The 9,399-nt window shown below is 40.8% G+C and overlaps 1 pseudogene; it reads right to left on the minus strand.

The window, feature by feature from the left end:
* Positions 1–7,025: 7,025 nt before the first annotated feature.
* Positions 7,026–7,934, minus strand: LOC123591804 (annotated as a pseudogene).
* Between the last annotated feature and the right edge of the window lie 1,465 nt (positions 7,935–9,399).

Below are 9,399 nucleotides of genomic sequence, written 5' to 3' on the forward strand. Positions count from 1 at the left end.
GCAATTCAAAGAATTTACTTGTGCATTCTGGACCTGCCCAGGCCCACTCTTATATATGTACAATGCATCACTACAGTGCACATACAATTGTGTTACTTCATGGGTCTGATACTATCCAGCTCATGATAGACAACTAGGGTTTATAGTATCTTACTTGGTGCCCCATGACCTAACACTCAGTCTTTTCTAGGGTCCATATGAAACTGGGACCTGCATTTCAAAAGATGGGAGTTCCCTACCAGAACAAATATAACCTTCCTTCACATCCCTAAAGGTATAAACCCTGAGTCTCTTAATAGACCTTACCAAAGTCCCCACATTGTAATCCACCATGGGATATTGTATTAGTTATCTAATGGTCGCATATTGCTATGTAACAAAATACCACAAAATCTAGTGGCTGCAATTATTTTGCCTTCCAACTATCATTTATTAAATCAGATATAAGTAACTAAATTAGCATACCCATATTGCTGGAAGCAATTATAGTCTGAGTGCCTTCTCTCTCACCCATTCTCATTTGTATCACTTGGCATTTGAACAGTAAAGACCTGGGACTCTCTCACCCACTGGGTAGTAAGTCATTTGCTACCATGTGGCCAAGTTTAGCCAGATGGGATGGGTAGTTCCACTCTTCCTTGCAGATGTGATGTACTCCTCCTTTAATCCAATACAAAAGATTGAATGTTTGTCCCTCCTGTGAGGTTTTCATTTCTACAAAAATGGCTATACTTTTAGTCCCTATATTAACGCAAATATATTTTCCATTCATCCCATTCCTGGCTTTATCTGGAGCTGGGGAATCCACACATGGATCACTAGTTCTAAGTAACAGTCTTAACAATGGTTCCCCAGGGAACTGCTTATACCCATCAATAAAGTGGCTCAATTTCCTTTTTTTTTAAGCTTATTTACTTATTTTTAGAGAGAGAGAGAGAAAGCTTGAGCAGGGGAGGAGCAGAGAGAGAGGGAGAGAGGGAGAATCCCAAGCAGGTTCTGCATCATCGGTGCAGAGCCCAACGTGGGGCTCGAACTCATGAACTGCAAGATCATGACCTAAGCCGCAATCAAGAGTCAGATGCTCAATCAACTAAACGACCCAGGTGCCCCAAAGTGGCTCATTTTCTTAACTGTATAGCCTCTAGTTTCCATGCTCTCTTGTTGTGTAGCATTTCCTGTGTTTATCATGCATTTTGTGATTAGCAGTCAAACAAGAGTAGCTTTTGTCTCTAAAATCCTATCTGCTCAAATTCCCTTTGTTGGAGCTTCACTTGCAGGCCAAGCACAAAAAATAATAGTAATAAACAAAAATAATCTTGGTTATCTCTTGTCTGGCAGCAATGAAGCAAATAACAAAATTCACCCTTTGCTGTCAATCTACATATCCTTCTTGGTTCATTTTTTTGTGTCCCCCTAGGCTCCATATCTATCATCTCTAAGTACCATTAGGTTTTCCCCAATCACAAAGCACAAAGTTTTTACGACTTCACAAACCAAGGATGACTTAGTAACCATTTCAGGCATAAAAAATTCATTTTCGTCTCTTCTCATCTGTGTCACTCTGTTCATGCTGCTAGAACAAAGCACCACACTGGGCAGCTTAAACAACAGAATTTTATTTCTCACAGTTCAGAAGACTGGAAATTCCAAGATCAATATGCAGCAGATCCAGTGTCTGCTAAGAGCACACTTTGGTGGCTTAGAGGGGGTCGCCTTCTTACTGTGTGTTCACCTGGCCTTTCCTCATTGTGTGTGTGTGTGTGTGTGTGTGTGTGTGTGTGTGTGTGTGGAGGGAGAGAGTGTAGGAGCAAGCTCTGGTCTCTCTTCCTTTTCTTATAAGGACACTAGTCCCATCTTGAGGACCCTACTCTCAAGATCTCATTTAAACCTAATTACTTCCTAAAGGTCTCACCTCCAAATACAATCACAATGGAAGTTAAAGTTTAAATATGTGAATTTGGGGGAACACAAGCATTCAATCCATAACACCATCTTCACTCTTTTTCCCCAAAAACAGTCTTAGCCACTTCTCCATACAAAGTGAGTCAGGGATAATTTTAGCCATTCTACTTCTGACACCAATAGCACTAATTTATGCTCATGGTGTCTTCTTCAGTGAATTATTTATGTAAACACATTCCAGCCATGTGACCAGCCTCAAACATTGAAAACCCCTCAGGTCCCACTGAAACCAGTTAAAAAGTCATAATTGGTAAGCCCAATTATTATTACTATACAATGCTGACAAGTAATCACATTCTGTCCCCATACAAGTCACAGACTCGTGGTTGCAAGATATAATTCATCTCAGTTAGTCAACTGTAACTTTAGTTGAGGATCAGAATACTATTCTACAGGCAACTCTGGGGACAAGCATGCAATCCGGTCTGACAGAGACTAACTCATGCTACACACTAGGAGTCAGCCAACTTTTTCTGTAAGGGGCCAGATAGTGAATATTTTAGGGCTTGTGAGCCCTGTGTTCTCTGTTGCAACTACTAAACTCAGCTGTCATAGCATGAAAACAGCCATAAACATTGCATCAATGAATGTGCATGGCTGTACTTCAATAAAACTTTATGTAGCAAACTAGGCAATGAATCAGATTTAGCCTAAGTTGGCAGCAAGCCACCCCCTATACACCATCACTTTTACTTGTATCGGTGCCTTCTCTGAATTTAACACAGAGGAACATCTTAGTAATTGTAATGCTATAACTTGTCAGCAGTTATTAGCAGCCTAGAGGTTACCTGCACACTTACCACTGACAATGCCATCTGTACTGTTCCTGACTGATGAGTGAGCCAGCTCTATGATCCAATTCTGAGAAGTGGCTTTTAAGAACCACTTCTGTGCCAGTTTTCTTAGTTTGGACTTCCTGAAAGCAGAGGCTGAGACAGGGACTTGGGTGAGAATAGTTCATTTGGGACATGATCCCAGGACATAAGAATGAGGTAGGAGGAGAGAGACAAGGAAAGAGGAGCATTATTAAAGTCTCTTCAGTGGGTAGTGAGGGTGTCAAGGACATGCAATCTAGATGTCCTAGAATTGTCACTGGTACAAAGAATAGGTGGTTGTAGTCCTTAGATCCTAGCTCTCAGCCCACGTTTGTTGACAAATATTAACTACCCTGAATTTCTGGACTGAGCTTGTGCATGGGCCCAGCAGGGTCTTACAGACCCCTGCAGGGCTGGAGAAAGCCCTCAAACAGAAACTGAAAGGATGCATAGTGCACTTCGAGATAGGAAGTTTTCAGGGAAAGGTGACTCAAAGGTTGTGCCAAACTGTCATCACAGTGAGGGCTGAGATCAGAGGGACAGTGGCCCAGGGTGCCAGATATATAAAGGGTGAGATGGCACAGAAAGGAGAATTCACTTGTAGCACCAAGTAACAACCATCTAAATAAGTGGAAGTTTCAGAGGACTGAAGTACCAAGAAAAGAGGTGGCGTAGTCTGGCAGATCAAAAGGATGGAAAACCATTCCACCCAGGGCAGGGTGCCAAAGCTAAGACCAAGTGTCTACACTGGCTTTCACTTCCCAGGTCACAATTACATCCAATTGTATGACCCATGGTTTTAATCCACTTTAAAACAAAGCAGGGGGCACCTGGTTGGCTCAGTTGGTTAAGTGTCTGACTTCAGCTCAGGTCATGATCTCATGGTTCATGGGTTCAAGTCCCACATCAGGCTCTGTGCTGACAGCTCAGAGCCTAGAGCCTGCTTCAGTTTCTGTGTCTCCCTTACTCTCTGCCCATCCTCTGCTTGCACACTGTCTCTCTCTCTCTCTCGAAAATAAATAAACATTAAAAACTTTAAAAAAAAAAAAGCAGATTCAGGGCAGTTTCTACCTCTGGGTTCAAAATGAGGAGCACCTACTATCTTCTCAGCTGTCTCCATGAAGCCAGAGAAGCTCAGGCCTGTCCTACTGCCCAGAGGGACTCTTTCCTCTGCCAAACGAGCCAGTCCTGAGAGTCAGCCCCTCACAGCCTCTCTTCTGAAACCAATAAACCTCTAGTTAGAAAGCCAGAAGCTCCTGCTTCTATTTTATTTTCAATTATACTCCCATAGAGCCTCAGGAGAAATTTAAGATGAGATAAAGAGAAAGTTCAAGAACCTATGTTAGCATTTTGATATACAAACCCAAGATAAGCCTCAAAATAAACAAACCAAAAAAATCATTAAGAATAAGATACTTAGTATACTTTGTGTTCAAAAATGAAAAAAAAAGCTAGGGGCACCTGGGTGGCTCAGTTAAGCATTCAGCTTTGGCTCAGGTCATGATCTTACAGTTTGTGAGTTCAAACCCTGCATCGAGCTCTATGCTGACAGCTCAGAACATGGAGCCTGCTTTTGATTCTATGTCTCCCTCTCTCTTCCCCTTCCCCATTCACATTCTCTCTCTCCCTCTCCTTCTCTCTCTCTCTCTCAAAAATAAATAGACATGAAAAAAAAAATAAGACACTTCTTATAATTTTGTGTTTAAAAATGAAAAAAAAAAAAATACTAGGGGCACCTAGTTGGCTCAGTCAGTTAAACATATGACTTCAGCTCAGTTCATGATCTTGCAGTTTGTGAGTTCGAGCCCCATGTCAGGCTCTGTGCTGAAAGCTCCGAGCCTGGAGCCCGCTTTGGATTCTGTGTCTCCATCTTTCTCTGCCCCTCCCCTGCTCACACTATCTCTCTAAAAAGTAAATAAACATTAAAAAAAAAAGGTTTTTTTTAAAGTGTATATTGCCTTTTTAAAAAAAATTAATTAAAAAGCTTTAATAGTATAATAAAAAATGAAAAAAAACTAGAATAAACCTAAATGCCAAAATTTAAATAAATTGGCACGTAAGTTGTTGAATAGTCATATTTGAAAATATTACACACTATTCAACTCACATTTTAAAAATACATAAGGATATTAAAAATGCTCACAGTATAAATGCAAATGTGAAAAGGCAGAATATAAAAGGCAAATACTAGTATAGCTTCTTCATTTTAGGTGAATAAGGAGGTATACTTTCTTTTTACTATAGGCTTCTTGCTGAGGGGCTTCCAAGAACACCATAATGAAGCAGAAGGAGATTGTTCACAGAAATGATCACCTGAAGAAGATTGAGCCAAGGAACCTTGCTGGTGGATTCCCAGACTCACATGCCTCTAAGAATGAAGAACTGAGACATTTTGTCCTGGTCACTGACCACAAACCAGAGGTAAAGAACACACAAGGCCTCAGATGACTCAGAACCAGGCCCTTCCGAAATGTCCACTGAGCTTATCAGAGTCTTTGTGGCACAGAATGGACAATAGTGTGATGACTTGTTGTCCTAAATAATGTTGAGAAAACTGGGGCACTTTCACAAATATAGAAACAGAAGTAAGAAAAGTCTTTCATGGCATAGGAATGCAGCTAGCAGTGACTAATGTCTTGTGGTTCTTTCTAGGATAATAAAATGTAATGTCTACAGAGTTTGGCCTGAAAATGATTTCAGCTATTTCAGGAACACAGTCTTGGACAATTTATTGACACCCTGGCAAAAGAAGGATCATTCTCAAATCAGTAAATCAGTCTTCAGAAGGTAAGGAATCCTGATTTTGTGAAATAAAGACAGCGTCACAGATCTGAAGGGAATCCAAGCCTGAACCAGAAGAAGAAAGGGAAAACAAAATTTGTAGGCGAGGATTTTGAAAAAAAGATTGGATGGAAATTTTGTAATTGGACGATCCTCATCTGTGGGGTGGAGGTGGGGCTGGCAGCATTCAATTTCATTTTGAATTCCTGAAGTGATTGAAACTGTCTCCCCCTTAATTTGACTTTTTCCAGGCCTCTCCTTGGGGTTTCACACACAGTCTTAGGAGCACTGACAGTGGCAAAGGGATAAATTAGAAGCCCCACAACACCTCTGAAACTGTTAGATGGAAATTCTCCTTTATTTTGGTTAGATCTAGCATCCCTTTAATTCAAGAACCATTTTGGACTCTGGTAGAAAGTCTAACAATTACTTTATTCCTGGCCTGGGACTGTTTCTGCTCCTGAAACTCATGGAATTCCTAGATTCTGTGGGTGGAAAAAAATTGCATCAGAAACATGATAAAAAAGGAATCTATTTTTTTTAAATACAAAGCCTGTCACTTGAAATGTTTCAAGTGTCAGGATAGACAGGTCCTAAGTGAAGGAAATTGAAATTACCATGTATTTGTATTAGACTTTTTTAAAAAAAATAATATTCTTCCAGTGATGTTTTGTTCACAATGATTTGATAAGACTGTCTTGATTTATTATATTGGCAACATCTTTAGACAGCAGGACCCAGGAGTGATACATCCTTGCACTACCCTTAGAATCAAGAACCGCCAGTAGTTCTCTGATCAATGTTTTCTCTCACATTTTGACAAAATGTCTCTTTCATTTAGTGTGAATCTGTTTTAAGTTGAAGAACAGGCAACATTATCAATCTTGCCTGGAGCAAATGAGTACACGGGGAAAAAATGAGATGCTATTAATAATATACAGAAACACTGCAGTTTTATGAAGTCATCCACTCTCTTGACGAAGAGAGAAGAATCCAGTTTAACTACTGACCATTACCTAATGAAGAGCTGCTAAAACAAACCAACAGGAACTGGTCATTGCAACATACAACAGTTAGCAATTTAGTACTCTGAGAAAGTATCTAAGTAAATTACTGGCCATCACATTTTAGTGCCAAATGCTCAGAATTCTTGTTTACTATCTATTCCAGAGAATATAGTCCTTCATTTACTATTTTCAATGATATCTCTAAAACAGAACAACAGCAACAACTCAAAATGTCAAAAGTGAGCTGTTCATCAAGAAACATACACATACTACTTGGTGATGGTACTCCAGATGATTTGGGAAATTTGTTCAGGTCAGTGATTTTTCAAGGCACAGATTTACTCCCATTTTCATCCAGTAAATAGTTGCCATTGATAAAGAGTCAACAGTCTGTCAAGAATGCTCAAGCTATATTATATAATACAACATGCCTTTCACAGGGGGGAAACCAAGAAATAACTTATGCGAACTCCTTGATTTCATCATACAAGACAAGCACAGAAGTACCACCCATGGCTCTGAGAACATTGGACCATGCCCCTTTGAAAAAGCTTTGGCTCCTTTATCAAGAGCAATCTTCCTCTGGCAGTCAAGCACGCCTGTGTACATGAGGTCAGTTCCTTGGCATCCTGACTGCATCATCATTTAGCCACAAAGAGTGTGAAATGGAAAGGAAGTCAACGCAGCAACCGTTGTGACAGATTGTGGGATCATACATCTGATAAAGATGTAAGTATCCTAGGGATCTGGTAGCATTCCTTTGCAGTGTCATAGACACCAAAGTAGCAGCTCAGTAGATGATAGTGGCCTGCACAGACACATTAAAGCCTTGGTAGCCCTTAATCCCATCAGATTTGTATATCTTAACCAAGCAGTCACCCAGGCCCCGGGGTTCCCTTTCAGCTCCAGCTTTGCCCACATCAGCTGCTAGGCAGATAAGGGCAAAATCAAGAGGATACACAAAACAAGGATGGGGCCCCAGCTACCAGATTCTGGGCAAAGGAACCTGATGCCAGATTCCGGGCAAAGAAGTGCCGAAACTGGGTTCTCTTGTCCGCACCACCCACGAAGATCTGCTTGTGTTTATCTTTGAAGGTGAAGTTGAGAACCTGGTTGGGGAAGTATGTGATGATATATATTGGCCAGGTTACCCTGCCAGGAGGACGGGACTCCCTGCTCCTTGGAGATATGAACCACACAGTCCATAATGCCCTTGTATTGCTTATCTATGGGGATTTGCAATGCTGACATGCTGCACCTGCAGCAGCAGCTTGACCCACTCAGCGGGCGCTTCCCTGGTCTTGGAGACGGCCACAGTCACTCCACCCAGCAGGAGGTCCTTGGCAAAGGGCACAGTGGCATCTGTCATGTCGAAAGGAAAGAGGAGGCAGGCAACCGCAGAACTGCGGCAGGAACCGGCAGGGACTCCGGGACTCTGGGCTGCTTGTACTCATTTGCTCCGCAATTTATTCTACATTTGTTCACAAATAAAGCAAAACAGAGTAAAAATTAAACAAGTAAGCTAACAATGAAGTGCCTATAATGTCATGGAAGAGAGTTGTCATAGAAGGTACTGGAGAGATGACTACTTGTCAATCTCATTGAAAAAGGACCTCATGATTTAATAAGGCTGTAACACTATATCCTCCATACACCATAGCAGGTAGGATATGATTAGTGCCACAGAGAGAAACTCCAAACTATGTATGCCGAAAGGGATGAACAATGAAGGGAGTGTTTTTAAATGGCGCTGACCAATGAGCAAGATTTCAGTGGCCAGTGAGGGCATTCTGGGTGGGACATACTCTGGGCAATGATGTAGAAGCAGGAGAGTGCACAGTATACTTTGAGATTAGCCAGGAAAGTCACGTCGGTTTCTATAGAAAAGTAATGGGAGATGAGATGGAACATGTATTGGTTGGTATTTACCCTTTTGCAAAAAATAAATAAGTAAATCAGAGAATCTAATTCAACTATTGGCTACTAGAGGAACAGATAATATATAAAACATTATGATGAGTTACATAAAAGAATTAGTGCTGGACAAAATTGTCAAGGGGATGAAATTTGTCTTTGGTTCCCACACTCTACCCCCTTCAGGACCTTAATGGTGTCCTTAATCCTCTTTAAAATCTACTTGTAGGTCCTCACTTCATAGGTAATTGCAAAATTCCGGTTAGCGTCTACCACTGTTCCCTCAGAGATGCTCTGTATGTTTTAGTTAGAATAAAAGGGTTATTAAGGATGAAACAGGAAATTCAAGCATAAATTAGTGGATGAAGAAGAATTAGGGAAGATATTAATTAGCCTTCCCAGATTCCTAAAATCAGTTACTACATATAGGGTTAAAGTTTGCTCTAACAATTACTTGGGATCTTAATCTTTAAGCTAGAATTATTTTTCCCCCACTGCTATGGAAATCCTCCTTGGAGTAAATTTCTGACAGTGTCTAATTAAGGAAGAAATTTTTAAATGCCTGCTAAGGGAAGTTGGAACATTTACAGCTGTTTGGTTAGTCCATATCCATTATGAATTAATTTTGCCCCTTCCATAGTAGCTAGAGCACATAAACTGATTTATCCAGCCTCCCTTATAGCTCCCTTCTGGCTAAAGACACTGAAGCAGAAGTCTGTTGAGGAACATCTAGGAAACTTGTGCTTCATTGATAAAGAGGGCAGTTGGTACAGCCTCTTCAAGACTTAAACATGAACCTAATGCCTGAAACAGCAGCAGTTGTCCCATAAAAATGAAGATAAAGTCAAGAAAACTTCAGAAATGCCAAATCTGATGGCTTTGAACTGCTGAACCAACACTAACTGCCACATATTTCTTGT

This window comes from Leopardus geoffroyi, chromosome B4 (genome assembly GCF_018350155.1).
Source record: "Leopardus geoffroyi isolate Oge1 chromosome B4, O.geoffroyi_Oge1_pat1.0, whole genome shotgun sequence".
Classification (NCBI taxonomy): domain Eukaryota; kingdom Metazoa; phylum Chordata; class Mammalia; order Carnivora; family Felidae; genus Leopardus; species Leopardus geoffroyi.